A 19,198-nucleotide genomic window follows, 5' to 3' on the forward strand; every position below is an offset into this window, starting at 1 on the left:
CCCTACCAAGCAGTCCCACTTCCAGCTCCACCTCCTCATAGGCATTCTTCCTTTTCTCACCTTCCCCCAGAAGCTCAGTGTCTCTGCAGCTCTGATACTGTCCAGGCTGGTCTACTGCAACAGCCACTTTTTCAATGTCCCTCTTTCCTCCCTTCGCCCCCTCAAGCTAATCCAGAATAGGGCTGCAAGACTTATCCTTGTCCTCAAGCTCAGGTACCGCATCTGTCCAGTGTAGAGGAGCAGCCGAATGCCAATCCAAGGAAGACCCGCCCCCTACTACCTATATGCTGGAAGCGGGAAATAGTGCCATGTTTGACACCAGCAGTTGTGACTTTTCCACGTCGAGTCTTCGAGAAAAGGTATCCATTAAGAAAACCCTATCAGATGTATTCCAGAATAGATGATAATCTCTTGGAGGAGATCCCTGAAGGAATATGAAAAAGAGAGAAAGAGAAGTTCACAAGAAATGAGCGTGAGACACTGAGAAGACAGGCTGGTGAAGAGAATGTATGGACCTTATAGAAACTAATGAAGTAAAGAATCGAGTAAACTTGCATGTGTGAAATGAAGATTACACGTGTGAAAAGCACTGAAGAACATACAAGCCATTTAATAAATGTACAGATGCAGCAACGCAAGTAGACTAAGTGATTATAGAAGCTGGCTAAACGTAGTGAATAGACTGCAGGCGAAGTCGCCATTATATAAAAGCTGGATATCGGTGTCACATATTCAGTACGCTCAGATCATGAAGAGAAGCTCTGAAGACTATGTTGCAGCGGAAAATTAGCTGGGAGCATGGAAGAAGCAAGAAGGGCTGTCTTGCCTGGTGTCAAGACTGAAGGCAGCCAAGAACTGGTTATCTATCCGCAAAGAACAGTGAACCTTAGGAGCTGAATTATCCCTCATTAAGGTACAAGGAAAGAACACCATGCGTGCCAAGTTCATTAATTCAAGACAATTAAATGCTAAAAAATGGGGTGAATAGTGGTCTCCTGTCACATGAGCTGAAGATGAGAATAAAGTTGGGCACGCAGTACGGAACTTTGTTAAGCATGTGCCTGTACTCCCTTATATTCCCAGAGATGATAATACATTGCAAGGCCAGGTTCAAAGGCAGTCTGCATGGCAGAAGGCATGGGTGATGAGAGATGAATGGCTAATTGGGTGGGGAAGTACAGTTCAGTCTACCCCCTGGCACCTGGATCTGAGCTCACATGCTGCTAAGTGAACCAAATGTTCCAGAAGGGCACAAGCATGCCAGCCAGTTGTAAAGGGCCATATAACCAAGGGCCTTATAGTTTTGGAGCCAACAGAGTACTGCATTTCTAATAACTGATGAAGATGACTTGCACTAGGGGTGGGCATGAGTTGTCCATCTGACAGTAGAGACCTAATCACAATCCCAGTCCCTATATAAAGTATACTTAGATGTTCCCCTTGAGCCAACCACAATACCCCGTAGGTTTTTCTTATTTGCCACATAGTATGATGTCACGTATGATGTGTTTTTCCTATAAAAGAAGTTGTAACTCCCTGTTTTAGATAATTGATATTAAAACAGTTAAAAGACTTTGCCTTCTTCCTGAGTCGGACTGAATATTGGAGTACAGAGTTAGTCTGTTCCCATCCACCTGCTTGGCACTCTACCCAAATTAAGGCCATATGGTCACCAGCCCTAAAATATCTGAACTGCCTCCCGGTGGCTACACAAATCAAATTCAAGACCCCCTTCATCATCCACAAGGGCCTCTTTCACTTTTGCATCATCCCTTTTTTGCTTCACTGCTAATCACCCCACTGCTGCTGTGACCGGTGGCCTGATCATCATGAATCTCACAGGATCCCAAGACCATGCTCCAAGTCAATACCAGCATCCCTCCACCCCACTTCACTGGCATGTGGTCCCCTGCTTGATGGCTCACATACCACCCTTGAGATCTTCCAGTACTAGCACTAAGCCCGAGGTTCTCCTCCTTGGCTCCACTCAGGATTTCCCTCCGGGCCCTCCTCCAGCATTTGTCCACCCCTCTGCTTCTCCTTCCATCCCCTTCACCAGCACTTCTACACAATGCACTTGCATGGGCAAATGCCACAAGGCCTAGTAGGACAGCAACAGAATATTACTGTTTTGCCATTGTTATTATTTCCCATGCTCTGTTCCCATCGGGCATTGTGGCGCTTTGAAACACAATTCTGTTATGTAAAGCGCCTTAAAAATGCTCAATAAAATAAAAGAGAAACTAGATAAATACAGCACATTGAATTCCTGGCTAGCAGAAATGGTCACTTCAAGTCCGACAAAAGGATAGAGAGACAATAGGTATGAGCAAAAGCTTCACCTCATGGCACGTGTGGCTACTTGACATGAGAATAAACGCACAGGAGACATGTAGGGTGAGCACCAATCTCACCCAGTATCGCCTGATGGTACATGGGGCTGCTTCAGGTGAGCAATTGAGCATAAACAAACATCCAGGAATTATAGGAAGAGGTGTACAATATATGCACGCAGTAGGTGCCGAACAAATGAATCAAGGGTGGAACAGGGACTGATTAACCAAGGTTGGTAGGTTTGTAGGAGACTAAATGCAGGGGTATGCTTTAGGCCATGAAAGAGTGCGGGACAAGCGAGAAGGGGGTATGGATCTCCTATTCTTATAGCGCAAAGATGGGCCCAGAGGTAACAGCAATACATCATTGTCTGGTGTGTTATTGTAAATTGCTGTTTTTAACTGTCCTTAGTTTTCTAAACCATGTGTCAGAAGCAAGGTCTAATGCAGTATCTTTTTTTGTGGCATTCTTTCTCCAAAACGTAACCTACCCTCGCTTGCTTAGATCACTGAATACAGGTTGGCATTGATATTTGTCCTTGAATGAAATGCACTAACAGTTTGAAGGACAAAATGTGTCGAATAGTCACAAACAATTGACCAAATTGACTATATTGAAAGTGGACATACGAAACTTCAGTTTCTATTTCTGGGATCTGTTGTTCAGAACTGTTGTTCTGCTTGACATTGAGAGAATGGAACACCCTGAAATTATCTAAGCATAATGTTACAAAATATTTGGCCGATTGGAAAATGTCATGTGTTCTGTGCTCGATGACTAACTATATGATCGATGAATGTACTTTTTGACGAAAAGAATGCACATTGTACGTTATTTTATGTTGAAGAATATTTATGCAGCGCGCTATAACCACCCGAGCGTTGCACTTGCGGTTTGTTGTGCCTTTTGTAATAATATATTCTGTGCAGAGTTGTAGGTTGTTAGGTGGCCTATTTGTGGTGATGACTTCTCCAACACCTGCACCCACAACCTGTGTTCATCCTAAAGATGTCTACACTGCTTTGTCCCAGTGTGCAGCCACCATTGTACCCCTGGGCACCATTAAGGCGGGGGGAAGAACCTTTTCCCTGTGCCCTTGGGTTCCCTAGGTCCCAGGGGGTTATCTGTTTGCTTGCTAATCTTTCCACTTTAATTATAAGGCCCTATGTCTGTGGTTCAACCTACGGCGTTCCTATGACTATCCTTAGTTTCATTTAGGAGCCGCTATGGGAAACGGGTGCACCTGGGTCTCCTTCCCATTCGGTGGTCTGACTGCTTCTGTGCACTTTCCTGCATGTCGTGGAACACCTACTCCCTCGTCTTCATATCTCTGTGTTCATTCCGTGTGGTGTGGGTGTTGCTCATTCGTTTCTGTCCGGTACTGAATTATATTGTAAATTGTTAGCTAACATTTTTTAATGGGTATATTCGGTTATGAAATGGCTACTGAAATATATTCTTTTATTCTGTCATTTTTATAGCTAAATTCTACAATTCTGCGCATGCCATAGTTTCCAGCACCCGTCTAATGGATTCTTCAATCACATTGGACTATAATATTCAACGGCGCTTCTGTGATTAAAATGATGTGGGGTGATCGCCAGGGACCAATTCATCCTTTTGCGGTCTGAGCAATAAGGAGCAGCCTGTCAGCGTTTATGATATGAAAACGACCTGATGTGAAGGCGTTGCATTTGAAAGTGAAATTACTCCTTATCTTCTGGATAATGCAACACCATGTGCGTTTGAAAAATAAATCGGCGGTGGAACCGAAGGGCAAAAGGAAGCGAGAAGAAATTAAACGCAGGATTAATCGATTGCTGAATGCCATCAGCGTTTCATGAGGAACTTATATAAAACATTTGAAGCATGCAATGTTCTCTAGCTATAACGTCTATTGGCTAAATATATAAATATCTTTGTGGTCATAATCTTCTATTTTGAGCATTATGTGAACAATAAAGGTACTGTTACGATCACCTGGTCTCTGCAGAGGCGTTGGGGCACGGTTGCATCCCTCCCAGGGGTTAGTTTACCCGTATCTGACTTCTCCCTCTGCGCTTGTACAGTTACTGCGGTAATGCTGCTCAAGATTGCTCCTATGTAAATATAAAGGAGGCTTAAGTATGCCAGCCTGTGATCCGAGTCCCTTTCCAGACCCCTTTCACCCAGTGTGTGGTTCCCGGGAGTTGCGCTGCCTCTAGTAGGCTCAACTGATTATTTTGATAGATGAGCTCTCCGTCCTGCTGCTCTTGGCAGGGGCGCTTGTCTGACTGGGACCGAGTTCCTTCACTGGTCCCCATGTGTGGTAGTCCATTCAGGCTGCGACTATCCACTACTCTCCAGGTGAGTGTTTTTGTTTGTATATCAGCCTGCTTTTGCTGTGTTTGTTTTGTCCGATCAGGTATTGCTGTCTGCTCTTTCTTTAATGTCTTTCTTTTGCTCTCTCGCCTTGTAGATGATGTTGCAGCCCAGCAGCAGTTGTGGAGCTGAAGATGGCAGCCGGAGCAAACAGGGAGCAAGCCCACGATGGCCTGGCAACAGGTGAGTGGTCTCTGAGTATGCGGCGCAACCCCAGACTGCTGAGTTTAAACTGTCCAACTGTGTCTTTCTGCTTCTTTACAGGATCTGACTCCGTGGATGATGGGCGCGACGTTGGATGAGGAGCGTGGCACCTGAATCAAGGTCGCTGGTTTCTGATGCGATGAGATGATGAACGCTGGCTTCCAAAAGGTGAGTATGCCGGTACGATGAGATGATTAACGCTGACTTCCAGAAGGTGGGTATGCAGGTACGATGAGATGATAAACGCTGGCTTCCAGAAGGTGAGTATACAGGTCCAAGTGGCAGTGAGCGTCACGTTGCATGAAAATGCAAAGTTACACGAAGCGCTGGTGTTGGGGATGGAACAGCTTATATAGCTGTGCTCCTGAGGCCATGCCCACGAGTTCTGTTCTACTTGCCACACCCTGCCCCTCTTGGAATCTGCACGTGCAGCCTAGGTCTGGGAATCCACACTCAATGGAATGCTCATGGAAGGTGTTCTTGAATAAAAGCACGTGGACAGTTCCTGTGAATGAAGGTGAGAATGCATGTCCAAGTGGGTGGCGGTGAGCGTCATGTTGCATGAAAATGCAAAGTAACGCGAAATGCTGGCGTTGGGGGTGGAGCAGCTTATATAGCTGTGCTCCTGAGGCCACGCCCACAAGTTCTGTTCTACTTGCCGCACTATGCCCTTCCTGTGCAGCCTAGGCTTGGGAAACCACACCCAATGGAATGCTCATGGAAGGTGTTCTTGAATAAAAGTATGTGGACAGTTCCTGAGAATGAAGCACTCTTGCACCAAAATAAAGTGTTCCTGCTATCTCTTTACATGAGCCTGGCGACAAAGGCACCAGGACTGAGTCCAGTTGGGCCCCCTCTGTATATCTGTCCCATGCCCCATTCCCCCCATCACTTGATGGTATGGAGTCTGTGTTTTTGGCCCAGTGCTCATTACAGCACTCCCCCTCAAGGCCCCTCTCAAGGGTGGTTCTTCTCCTGGTCCTGGTTTGGTGGGATTGTCGTGATGGAACCGCCTGATCAATCGTGGAGGCTCACCTGATTATCTTGATTGATGAGCTCTCCGTCCTGCTACTCTTGGCAGGGGCGCTTGTCTGACTGGGACTGAGTTCCTTCACTGGTCCCCCACGTGCGGTAGTCCATTCACTTCTCTCCATGTGAGTGTTTTTGTTTGTATAGTCTGTTTTGCTTTCAGCCTGCTTTTGCTGTGTTTGTTTTGTCTGTTCCGGTATTGTTGTCCGCTCTTTCTTTTGCTCTCTCCTCTTGTAGATGATGTCACGGCCCGGCAGCAGTTGCAGAGCTGAAGATGGCAGCCGGAGCAAACAGGGAGCGAGCCCACGATGGCCCGGCAACAGGTTAGTGGTCTCTGATGATGCGCACGTAGTTCTAATGATCCGACTCTGTGAATGTTGGGCGTGACGTTGGATGAGGAGCGCAGCACCGGAATTAAGGTCGCTGGTTTCCGATGCAATGAGATGATGAACGCTGGCTTCCAGAAGGTGAGTATGCAGGTACGATGAGATGATAAATGCTGAATTCCAGAAGGTGAGTATACAGGTACGATGAGATGATAAACAATGGCTTCCAGAAGGTGACTATGCATGTCCAAGTGGCGGTGAGCGTCATGTTGCATAATAATGCAAAGTAAAACGAAATGCTGACGTTGGGGGTGTAGCAGCTTATATAGCTGTGCTCCTGAGGTCCCGCCTACGGGTTCTGTTCTACTTGCCACACCCTGCCCTTCCTGGAATCTTCATGTGCAGCCTAGGCTTGGGAAACCACACCCAATGGAATGCTCATGGAAGGTGTTCTTGAATAAAAGTATGTTGCCAGTTCCTGTGAATGAAGCACTCTTGCACCAAAATAAAGTGCTCCTGCTATCTCTTTACATGAGCCCGGCGACAAAGGCACCAGGACTGAGTCCAGCCCGGCCCCCTGTGTATATCTGTCCCATGTCCATTCCCCCCCATCACTTGATGGTATGGTGTCTGTGTTTTTGGGGCAGTGCTCATGACAGGTACTTGTAACATTGCAGACTATTGTTGTTTTCTACAAAATAAATGTTTTCTTCTCCTATTTGTAAAAAGAAAGAAAACGTTTGCACTGTTAGAAGATTTATTTGTTTATGTTACTGGTTCTACATCATGAAAATAGGTGGAGCATATTGTTTGGACAAGTGATGTCAGTTTGAGGGGTGTGCAGTCTATATTATTGCTGCAAGGGCACTTGAATTTAGGGCAATGTATCAACGGATAAAATTAGTACAAGATGGCGGCACCCATCCCGTTGTTTTTGCATGTGCAAATGTGAGGAAAACTAAGAAAAGATGCAAAGGAAATTGTTTTAAGATTGATTACAGTTTGCTTTAAAAAAAATAAACATGCGCGATCGATTGGGACAGTAACATTTCTCAGTGAGCTTCCCCTTTAATGTCTTCATTTCTGATCAGGACATCATTCACATAGATCACAGTCCCTCTCTCTGGTTTTCAGGAAGATCCCAAACTCACTTGCACTATTGATATACCCAAAGGGAGTACGATTCCATGCATACTGTAGTCCATTTAACAAAAAGGCAAATAGATTTTGTATATCTTTGGTTAGGGGCACACACCAATCCCCTGCTGTAAGATCTAGGTAGTAAAATCCTTTGACCCATGTACCTGTGCAAGGTCTTGGTCAATAAATGGAAGGGGCCACCTTGACACTGGCACCTTATTATTTAGTTCCCTCAAGTTTGCACACAAACACCATTGACCATTGGGCTTCAGCAGACCCAATATGGGAATATTTGAAGTGCTGTGGATAGGTCTAATGATTCCTCTGGACTCTACATTTTTTATTATTTCTGCCAAGGACTCTAAACAGGTCAAGGGTTGCCTATATTGTCACACAAATACAGACTCCCTACCATATTCTTCTGGCAGTGTAGCAACGTGCAAATCAGTATGCCCACAATCAAAGAGAGCAAAAAGGAGGAAGAGAGAGAGATTGGCCCCTTTCAGTCAGAAAAGATGAAAACCAAGCCAGGTTCTAATAATATCATCGCACCCACTCCACCCTGGTCAACCGGCATGGTAAGATTGTTAACAACTTAAACCAGGACACTATCTGTGCCCCGTCCGGGCCGGAAACCCTGACTGAAAGGAGTAAAAAAACAACAAAGATTCAAGAAATGAGGAAAGAAGAGGGGACATCAAAGTTCGAGAAGCTTCATAAGAAATGGGAGTCGCCTCATCTCTCTACACTATGCTTGGAGCTCTTGTGTTTCCTTATAAAATGCAGAGTTTTCTTTTCTCAATTTGACTATTAACTCATTCATTTCAGTAATTTCGATCTTAGAATTATCAAGCACTTTCAGCTTTCTATCATTCTCAGACATTAATCTGAACACCTCATCCTCCAATGCGTGTAAGTTCCTAGAGGACTGACTACAACATTTGCATGGTGCCTGCACTTCTGATAAAGCAAAGTCTCGGCCCTTTCGGACATCTAAAACCATTTTTAAATGGGCAATTTCCCCTTCACCTTCAATCATCTGCCATTCTCTCTGTGCAATCTGCCCATTTAAACCTTCACAGCTGGCCTGCAATTGTACACTAAGTTCACTCATTTCTGAACTCTCTTCTAATTGTAACATTTTCTTGCACATGATCTCATTATCCTTCATCCTTAGTTCAATGAGCCTATGGAAAGCAAACCACGCTTTCGTACCACAGTGAATCAAACATTAATTTTATGTCTTCTGGTCTTCAAACAATTGCTCAGGACATGCTGAACTTACCTCTGACACTATTCGCTCCCGCCAACTTGAAATAGTCTAAGATGTCCAGGTCGCTGCAGCAAACAACTTAGTTTCTGCGTATGTGCAGTTTCAGCAATTTCAACCTCTGCCATATCTGCAGTGTGCAAATGTTACTTGACTACAGCACCACTTATCTAATGAAACATAAAGAACATTTCAAAGTGTACCTAAGACAGCACAGTATGGCCACTCTATAAAGGCTACGACTAGCAAATGCACATAGGCATAAATTCCCACCTTCTTCACCAGATAGGGAAATACATCTAGGCCACTTTCACCATGTGCAGGAATATGTGTTTCTCTGCAACCACTTGTGTTTGCATGTTACTAGTAAATTAGTTCATGGGCCAACTATTTACTGCTATGCTTTTATTATGGGATCCCTGGCTAGTGACTTGCAAGACTTAGTGCAGAACTGAGAACACTGACAGTACCAGATGCAACAGACTTCAACACTGCATATTAAAAATTGGCGAGCCCGCTAATAACAGACTACCACACAGGATTTCATAATTCTGCACCTTTATAAGCTCACTTGAAAACTCCAGCAACAAAATGAGACAGTTTTACATGCACATGGTATGAAAGAAAACATTAGCAAAGCATCAACCTGGATGTACCTTTTGTAATAGGGAGAAAACATAACATGCTCTTTTAAATTTGACCATAAACTTTGCATTGGGAAAGAAAACACACCTACACTTCACAGATCAGGGCAACCTCATTTGCCACTTACCATCCCTCCTTCGTATACTTATAGCAGACTAATGGTAATATTGGAATACACCTTCACATACAGTTCAGTGAGGCAAGTGCACTTTAGAAATATCCCGACTTGCTAGCGGTCCCTTTTTCCCTCAGCTAAGCTTACAATATATCAAAAGATCCAACCATGCATGTTATCAACAGGAGAAATCCAGGCTATGCAACTTGCAAATGCACAGTTTTTGTAATTCATCAGAGCATTTATATATGCGCTTATATTAGCACATGCTTAAACTCCCTTGCTAACGACCCACCCACGACAGAGATCTCTCTTTTCTTCAAGCAAAACTATTTACCCATTAGCAAACTTGGCAGAAGACGTGCATTCTTTATCTGTAACCTTGGGAGTAAAACTGGCAAACTTTTAGCATTCCTACAGAACACCCCCTTTCCAAAGAAATTATTATTTACGCACAGTGACTGGAGAATAAATGGTTCTTGCTATTACGTAATGTAAAACAGATTGAATCAGGGGGTGCCCTAATTAATTGTTTCTTTCTTTTTTAAATGTATACTGACCAGTGGTGCAATGCTGATTCTGGCTGAATATCTGGAGGCCCTTAGTCTCACGGGACTCCCTCCCATACACAGCTGCCTGCAGGGATACAGCAAGGTCTCATGGCACCTGTCTCCCTCCCCTCTGTAGCTAGACTCAGCTCCCAGCTCACCAGTCAGCACACAATCCAATTTCTTTACTATTCATTTATTTGGCTTTCTCTCTTCTGTCTATCTTCGCTCCTTCTGTGGCCAGCCCCCTTTTTTATCTCCTTTTCCCCCAGCTTTTAAGCTCCCTTTGCTTCACCTCCCGTCTGCCTATATTTTCATAAAGATCCATTTTGTTTCACCACCCATTTTCATGCACTCTGTCATGATGTCCTGTGATGACTCTAGTCAGTCACCTCCCTTTTAGCCAACACCCCCAATAACTTTGCAAACCCTTTCTGGTTCTCGACAGTGAGCTTTGTACAGCACTTTTTCTCCAGCCCGAATGAAATGTGCAACATGGCATCCTGATGTCCCTTCTGGCTTTCTTGTTTGAACAAGGGAGCTCTTTTTGCAAAACACATTCTGCTACCTCATTGTTTTCTGAATCTAACGTCTGAAAAGCACACTGCTGTTCAGCTTTCAATTTTCCTATTTACTTTCCTAGGCTCATAATGCAGTGTCAATTCATACACTTACAGCCTGCAGCAGGTCTATGGCCTAAACAAACCACTCTCATCCCAGTCTAAATACTAATGCCAGTATTGTTAAGATTAGTTTCAGACCCTCCAGTTTATAGCGATTTTGCGATCCCGCAAAATACTGCGAAAACGGCCGTTTTGGGCAAAAACAGCATCTTTAAAAAAATATATATATTTTTTTACATGTTTTTTTAAGTAATCTGCAAAAATTACTGTTTTCAAAGAAAATAATACTCAGGGTGCCAGGTTCTCAACTTTTTTTTACACAAGAAATGAAATGCGCTAACACATCTCATCACTTGCGCCCCAGAAAAGTGCAGCCCAATCCACAAGGGACACATGAATGGGCACATTTTATATGCGCGCCCATTCAGATGGCCTTTTTCACCTCCTTGATCAAATAAAGTGGCGTTTCTGTCAATTTAAAAGCACATCCCTCATTTCCAAGCAAGACGCACTTTTAAATGTGCAGAAATTGTGGACAACCCTACGCCCACGGGATGTGGGGCTGCCACTGCATGACAGGGTCTTTCCTGACCCTGTCATGCATTTCTTTTAAGGTATGAACTGCTGCTGTGTCGCTTGCATTTCTGTTCCTCAAACAGGATAAAAATGCATTTTTTGGGTCGCATTTTACAGCGGCAGGCACCTGGAGGGCCTGTCCCTGTGAAAGGCGCTGGGAGTTTGCAGAACACTGTCGGGAGAGCGATTCTTTTCAAAGTACTGCCCATTTTCATGACAAAAATCTATCGAATGTTACAATTTGACCTATTTCGTCCAGTACTATCGATTTTTATGAATACTGAACATGTGTTGCAGGGGTGTCACCCGCTCCCCATGTTTAGTATTTTTGGTCTTGGGTGGTTGCAGAAGTGTTTTCCCCTTTTTCGGAACAGAAAAAAAAGAAAATAACGAAAAAGGGACTCTGCAGAGTCGGATCCGACCTGCGTTAGAGGGACGGATCTGGCACCACAGGGTTGCAGGGGAAGCGGCAGCGACCAAGCAGTTAAGTAGGGGAGCGGGTGGGGTGGTGGTGAAAGGTACATTTTGGGTTGTTTGGCTGAAGTGCAAATCAATTCGCAGCGAAATTGACTACAGTCAATTCCGCCGCAAATAATTACACTTCGGTCAAACAACCCAGAACACCATTCAAGGCAGCTGGCCAGCGCACAATTTGCGCTACAGCTCAAGCCTGTGGAAATGCGCCAGTCACCTTTTGAGAATAAGGTGACCTGCTCATTTCCAAAAATGGGTTGTCTAAAATAGCATATCCTCCGTTCTTTTTTTAAATGCCCCATTATTTGAGGAACTGGGTCAAAATCTACATTTAAAAAAAATAAAAAAATGGTTACACTATGAGAGAGAGGGAGAGTGATGGGTGAGATGTCAAGTGATAGGCAAGAAAGAAAAGGGCAGTGGGTCAGAGGAGGAAGCTCTGCACAAGAGAGCAGAGGAAGCAGTGATGCGGTGGGCCAGAAAACTGAGAGCGAGCAGAGGTACAGAAAGTAGAGGGAGCGTGTGGTCAATGAGCCAGAAAGCAGAGAAGAAACGGTTTGCCAGAAAGAGGCAGTGAGCTGCAGATTGGGAAAAAGGATGAGGGAAGAGTGCGATAGAATGGGAGAAAGGATACAAGATGCAGAAGCAGCACACAAGAATGAAGGACTGTATATTGCGGGAGGAATTGTAGAGTGTAAGGTGTGAGTTGGGAGTATGATTTGGAGTGTGGCAGGGGCTGGGCAGTGCAAATTGTGACTTGACAGTGTGACATAGCATGTGAGCATTTGTATGACAGAGTGAGAGGTTAAGGAATGTAAGTTGTGATGGAGAGTTGGTGAGATGTGTGTTGGTGAGAGAGGTGTGTGGGTTTTTGGGGGATTGGAGAATATAGAAGGGGAATATTTTCAGCATTACAATTGATAATGATCAATTTAGTTAATAGTATTAAATAGACATGAACATTAAACCAGAAATGTAGCCAAATCAAACACAGTTCTGCCAAGCCAGTGACATCTGGGACTCTTCCTATTAAATTAATACAAAGATACATAATAATGATACCCTGGCTCTCTTGTAGCCTTGCACTCTGCCTATTTCCTGCAATGTGGCAATCTTACACCCTCCAGTTAATACAAAATGTCCCACAAAAATGCTGCAATAAATAAAGGTTTGTGCCACAAAATTTGCCATTTCATGACGCAAAATCTGCCATTTCTTGCTGCAAAATCCTGGAAGGTCTGAGTAATAGTATCATTAGTAGTGTTAGTATCTAGATGTGTTAAGATTGTTAGCACTCTACACTACACTGTGCTATGCTGAGTCCCAAATCACACCCTCCTTCATTTACCCTCAGTGCCTCACATCAGTGCTAAGTCACACACCTAACACATGCCGAAACTTTAGCATCATTTTAAAAATGTTTTACACTACCTCAATTAAAATCAGAGGCACCACTGAAATTAGTGCACGGTTGAAATTCATGCACTAATTATTCCAACAGGACTCCTACACCCACACTGCCCCCCTGACTCTGGTCTGGGTGCTAACACCTACAAGCCCACCTTCACTCTCCTTGACATCTTCCCACATGCTTGTAACTAAAGCAACCTCTTTTTGTCACTTTCTTTTCTTCGCTCTAGTCTTGGGAATCACTTTCACCTCCATTAGACTTAACCAAATACTTGTTAATCTTTTCCTCCTTGGCTTCCTCTTTTCAGGCTAATGGCTAGCTTCTCTTACCTCAACAGACCTGATCTTTGCAGGCCCTGTAAAACCCTCCTCTCTGTTAATACTCCTCTGAGTTTTCTCCCCAATCCACTGCTCCACAAAAGGCTCCATTTGCTATGGCTTGACACGACTTCTCTTCAAACTTCCTCCAACGGCTTTCCAGTAACTCCTCACAATTTCCTAAAGCTACTCATCACAGATTTCCTTATGACAACTTCAGCCTCTACCACTTCTTTTGTTGACGTTCTCCAATAGTCACTCCCACCTTCCTCATAATCCTGATTTTCGACCTAACCTCTTCCCCGCCTCCCTTTTCCCCAATCTTCCTCTTTAAAAGGCTTATTTGTCTCACTCTCCCTGACATTACCTTCAACCTCCTCTTCTCTCCTTTTACATCATGTCCAATCTCCAATACATAACTCTCACCATACCCCCATTCCTCCTAATGTCTCCTTCAACTTCTTTACTTCTACTTCTGCCAATCTTCCTCTCAACCTCCATCTCCCCAGGCAGCTCTCCCCAAACTCTTTCTCCTGTTCCAGCTCTCTCTGCTCTTTCCTCCACCAGCCCGCACCAAACATACTCCTACTCCTCCTCCAAATGCTGGCTCTGTCTGTCTTCTCTTGCTCTCTCTATCTCTCGTCAGCTCCGTAAGCCCACCTTTTTACACGGCGACTGTGACTTATATAGGACTGTAGCTCATTCCACAGGTCCATACTAATTTTAAGCGAGTACACCTGTTGGCAGTAATGACTCCGAGTTAGTGGTTGTTCTATATACCCTGTCAGAAGTGTTCATATTGCCACTTCACAGGGATCGGCTCGAATACCGGCCGAGCTGTTAAAGCGTCCACCCATAATCATGGAAGGAACAGGTGTGGTGAAGCGACTTCCGGCCAAACTGCCCTCCCTGAGTGGTCTAGCATGCTGCTGAATTGCCTGATCTTGGTCACACATCATGTACCAGGTAACTGGAATGTCTCAGCCCTGGGATAGCTTTGGATTGCTCTGCTTTCTATGGGCTGGACTGGAAAAAAAGCAGATAATTAATGGACAGTTCATGATGTCCATGACTTGCCCCACTTAAAAGGAGAGAATGCGGGACGTACAGCCCTAGTGACGAGCCTCTGCGTTATACTCCACACCAGGACATGGTGGGGTGGGCCAGGAGATCTTCCCCAATCCGGCCCCGGCTGAGAATTACTCTGTGGGCAGTGATACACAGCTCCCCTTGCCACCTCAACCATCACCCTGAGGCACAGGCAGAGGACTTGGGCACACTTTTTAGTTCATTGCACTGAGAAGTTCCAGTTAAACCAGCATCACCACCGTTAGGGGACCATTTCCTGCCAGGTTGAGCGCTAGGTGAGTGCTAACCTTGGACAAATGCAAAGTGTGCTAACTGTTCCAATGAGGAACTTTGCTCCTGTAAAGTGCGCACAGAGGGAGCAAATATATACTGTTATATGTGTTAAAAGGACATTGGGCCTCATTTTGAGTATGCCAGTCCGGTAACAACGGTGCTGGTAAGCTACTGGCACCGTTGTTAGTGGACCGGCATACTCCGAGTTCTGCGTATTGGTGCCTTTCCGCCCGCCATTTCTGACCTGGCGGAACGGCACATGCTCGCAGACTTTGACGGTAGCACCGGAACCATTCTGAATGGTGCTGGTGCTACCGTCTTCCCCATTCCCTTGAGTCCAATGGGACTCGAATGGGAATGGGGAGTCATTTTTTCTGGTGCCCGACAATGGGGAAGTACTGGGACCGCCGAGGCTGTAATTTATTTATTTATTTATTTTGCATTTGTAAAGCACACTGCAGCCCACGGGCATAGAGGCGCTATATATATAATGCCCGGTAAATCGCCATTGTCCGGTGCCGAAAAAAATGACGCCATTTTTACCGGCACAGCTACCGTCGGGGTCATAATGAGGCCCATTGATGGAAAACTGCAAGCAGGGTTCCTAATACGGTAAAACGTGCACTGAAACGTCGAATAGCTCTCAAGTGATCCTCATTTCGAAATGGACAATTCCACACTCAATTGTAGTTTATTTTATAAACAAAATACAGTTTTACTGTTGCGACTCTCCAAAATGTCTTTGCTTTGAATTTAGAACCTAAACTGGACTTCCTTTCTCAATCAATTGCAGTGGCCATTTTGAATCCTTTTAATGGTAAAGTGTTTCGATTGTGTGTGTTCTGAGTTTTAGTAGCAACACATGTAATTACTAGGAGTCCACTTCTGCAAATTTAATGTTGTTATTGTCAGTTGGCAACCCCTCAACCTCTTTATTTCTCCACCCTCTTCAGATATTCTAACTGTAAATGGGGTTATCACCCCATCATTTTGGGGACGTTTACTACCTTGGACTATTGTACGGTAAAATGGCTGAGTGCGCTAAACGCTTGTTGCTGTGATCTGTGTTTGAGCTGCAGGTCCTGCCGGCAAGGCCAACTCAGACGTTCATCCTTTCGAGGTTTATAAATGAGTACCAAAAGTATGTGTGTAAATATCTCCTATGTAAAGCGCTTTCAATTAAAGCGCTGTATAAAAAACATTATTACTAAACAGTAGCTCGTGTTCACGTGACCCCATAATAAAGAGGTTATTGTACAGAGCCTGCCACTGGGTTCGGGGTGGCTAATATTTTCATCGATTTTCCAGCCAGATACCAAGCTTGGACTTCTGCGAGAAACACAAACAGCGGTGATGCCAGTCGCCTCTGCCCAGTGGAGTCCTTGTTTAAAATTAGCTCTCTTCGCGCATAAGCGAGGCCTCCTTGCCCAGACCGTAGCAGTACCAACGTGTCAGTGCTTAAGAAACAAGCAGCTCGCAGTAAAGGTGGCCGAAAGACTTTTCTCGGAAAAGGTAGCCTCGCTTGCCAGCACAGTAATGGTTTTGGATCAGCCTTCCAGCAAGAGGACATCACAGTGAAAAAGCAACAAAATAAATAAATATGAGTGATTCATGATTTCATAACATAAACGTTAGCGATGCATAACTCAGTATTTATGGAAAACGAATACTAGGAACCTCCACGGGACAGAGCATGTCTGTCCTCGTTGGACTACAGGAAGAGGACATCTTCCCCATTCTTCGTGTGGAAATCCTAAAGTAGAAGGCAGGCAGCTGAGGTGTGTCTTTTTCAGAAATAGAAATCTTGATTGGCTGCAACATTAAGTTCAGCACAGGCTGTGCTCGTGTGGTTTGGGTTTGTCGCAGCTGACAGAATGTTGGCAATGATTGCCCGCGTGTTATTAAGCAATTGTACAAAGCTGGCATCCTGTTAGGCGTTATGTAAAAACCCAACGGGTCTATGGCACCTGACAGTGCGGTGCTGGGCCAAGCAACATGCATATAGAGATGAGAGGAAAGTATTCCACACAGGACCCCATTGATATGCACGAGCTGGGTCGGTGTGTGTGTGGCTCCCGTGCACCCGTGCCCCACCTCGCCTTGCCTGGCTGTGCTCATCTCTGAAAAGCCACCTTTCTGCGAGAGATATGGGCTTGATTCCGTATGCATGTGTGCTTTGTGAGTGCCTGCTCTTGTCTCCAAGAGTGTGTGTTGTTTTAGGCTACGGTCTTCCTTGTTCCAACTCAATTGCACAAGAGCGTCATGAATTTATACAGATGTAGGGATTGCCTCTGTTAATTAACAAGGGGGCTCCTGGGAGTCCCTCTGCCAGACATTAGTCCCGGTTATGAGAGACTTAGCCAGAGTCTTTAGCTCACTATCTTTCACAGAGGAGAAATATCCAAAACATATCAGTCTTGGTCCTGGCCTGGGGCAGTCCAGCACCGAAATGCTAGGCAATTCTCCTCTGAACAAGAGTACCAACAGAAACCCCAGTACTAATGTCTGGCAGAGGGGCTCCCAGGACCTGCCTTGTTAATTTGCATATTTAAGTAACTTTGGGTCTCACCCTAAGTTACTAGGGGAATCCAGACGTGGACCCCTTGCTCACTGTTCTTAGAGAGGCACAGATCCACCCTACTGATGAGGTCCAACCAGACCGAAACACGTGTCTGGGGATGCTGTTGGTACTCTTGTTCAGAGGAGAATTGCCTAGCATTTCGGTGCTGGACTGCCCCAGGGCAGGACAAAGACTGATATGTTTAGGATATTTCTTTTCTGTGAAAGATAGTGAGCTAAAGACTCTGTGTAAGGCTCTCGTAACCAGGACTAATGTCTGGCAGAGGTACTCCCAGGACCCCCATTGTTAATTTGGAATTGCCTCTGTTGCCACACACAGTTCACCATGGAGCAGTGTCAGTTAGGTTGTAATGTAATGTACTTTGCCTGTACTATAGTGATGTTTCATTTTGGCAGGGTTTTTGCAGCTTATCCTGAGCTTTTCGAACAGTTGTAAAGTTTAATTTTTAGATCTGGCTATAGAGAGCTTGCTCTCTTCCCGAGCTCAGGCACGTATTAAGGACACGCCCAAACTGCTCAGTGGCGCATGATCATAGAATGCAGCTGAGAACTCACTTCCAGCTGCTGACATTTTTTGTAGCAATTGGAGCTGTTTAAGCAGGGCAGAGTTCTGTGAATCATGCTTTTAAAACCATGATTGTATTTCCTGCTGCTTGGTATTTCAATAGGGGGTAATTTTGTAGGATGCAGTAAACGCGCCCTGTAAACTGCCTCCGCTTACGCCGCATTATTTGCATTGCCTATGTGCCTGATGTTCGTTTTATGCCTCATGAGGTAGCAAAAGCAGAGCACTAGTTCTGGAAGGTGATGACAAAACAAAATGGAATAGGCACCCTAATAACATGGGGAGGATCCTCTCCTCCCTCCCTACAGGGTAAGGGGGTCCCTCCCTACAGGGTAAGGGGGAGGGGTTCTTGAAGTGGCCTGCGGGGCGTGAAACTCGCGAAAACAAGGAAATGCATGCAATAGGCTACAATGGGAGTGGACAGGCCAAGGGGCATATAAGCCGCTCGGTTTCTGAGGCAGGAGACTCCAGCTCATGCAGAGGACGCCTTCTGCACCGAAGGACCTGTCGTGATTTTGTTTGCAGGAGCTGATCAAGAAGAAGCTACGGTGGGTCGAGCCGGGAGTTTGCTGTGGCGCCGGCATTGAAGAGGATAGAAGGAAGAAGAAGGGAAGCGCTTGAGTGCCAGGAACCCAGAAAGCTGAAACCCGACCACAGCAGCGGTGCGTGTGCCCTTGGGCCGCCGCTTGGAGAAGTCTAGTGCAAAGCGAGTCGTTGTTGCATGAGGCAGAGCTCTTCGGTGAGGAAAAACGAGGCGTCCGTTAAACCGGGGACAAAGCGGAGTGAGAGGTGAACAACGCAACCGGACCCGAGACTGCACAAAGGGTTAAATTGGCAGTTAAAACTTGTTGAATTCAGTGTGTGAAGGGGAGGGATTCGCCACATTGACTATTTCCTGCCTGGGCCACAATTGGTGAAAGTGTTGGTTGCCATAGTAGCGAGCGGCGTCTGTAGAGTGGGGAAACCGACTCGGTTGCTAATTAACACATCTTAAGCCTTGGACCGCCACGAGAGGGAAAGGAGCTGCGGGGAACGTATGCTCATGGGCCTCTGAAGAGACCGAGAGCGGCATAAAAGGGAAAGATATTGCCGCGGCTAACGAAGCAGGGCCATTCGACAGTTAACCCATTGATTCTGGGCCGACTAGGGGTGAACGTGAGTGATAAACCAATTCTGGGCTAGCAGTAACTGCGTTGTCTGAAACAAAGGATACAGTGAAGAGCCTCCCCTGTACAGGTTTTGTGTAGATTGCAATGCATGTTAGCTGTAACTACTTTGAACTGAAACCAAGGACACAGTGAAGAGACTCACCTGCACA

The sequence above is a fragment of the Ambystoma mexicanum genome, chromosome 1q (assembly GCF_040938575.1).
Source record: "Ambystoma mexicanum isolate Mex_15411 chromosome 1q, UKY_AmexF1_1, whole genome shotgun sequence".
Classification (NCBI taxonomy): domain Eukaryota; kingdom Metazoa; phylum Chordata; class Amphibia; order Caudata; family Ambystomatidae; genus Ambystoma; species Ambystoma mexicanum.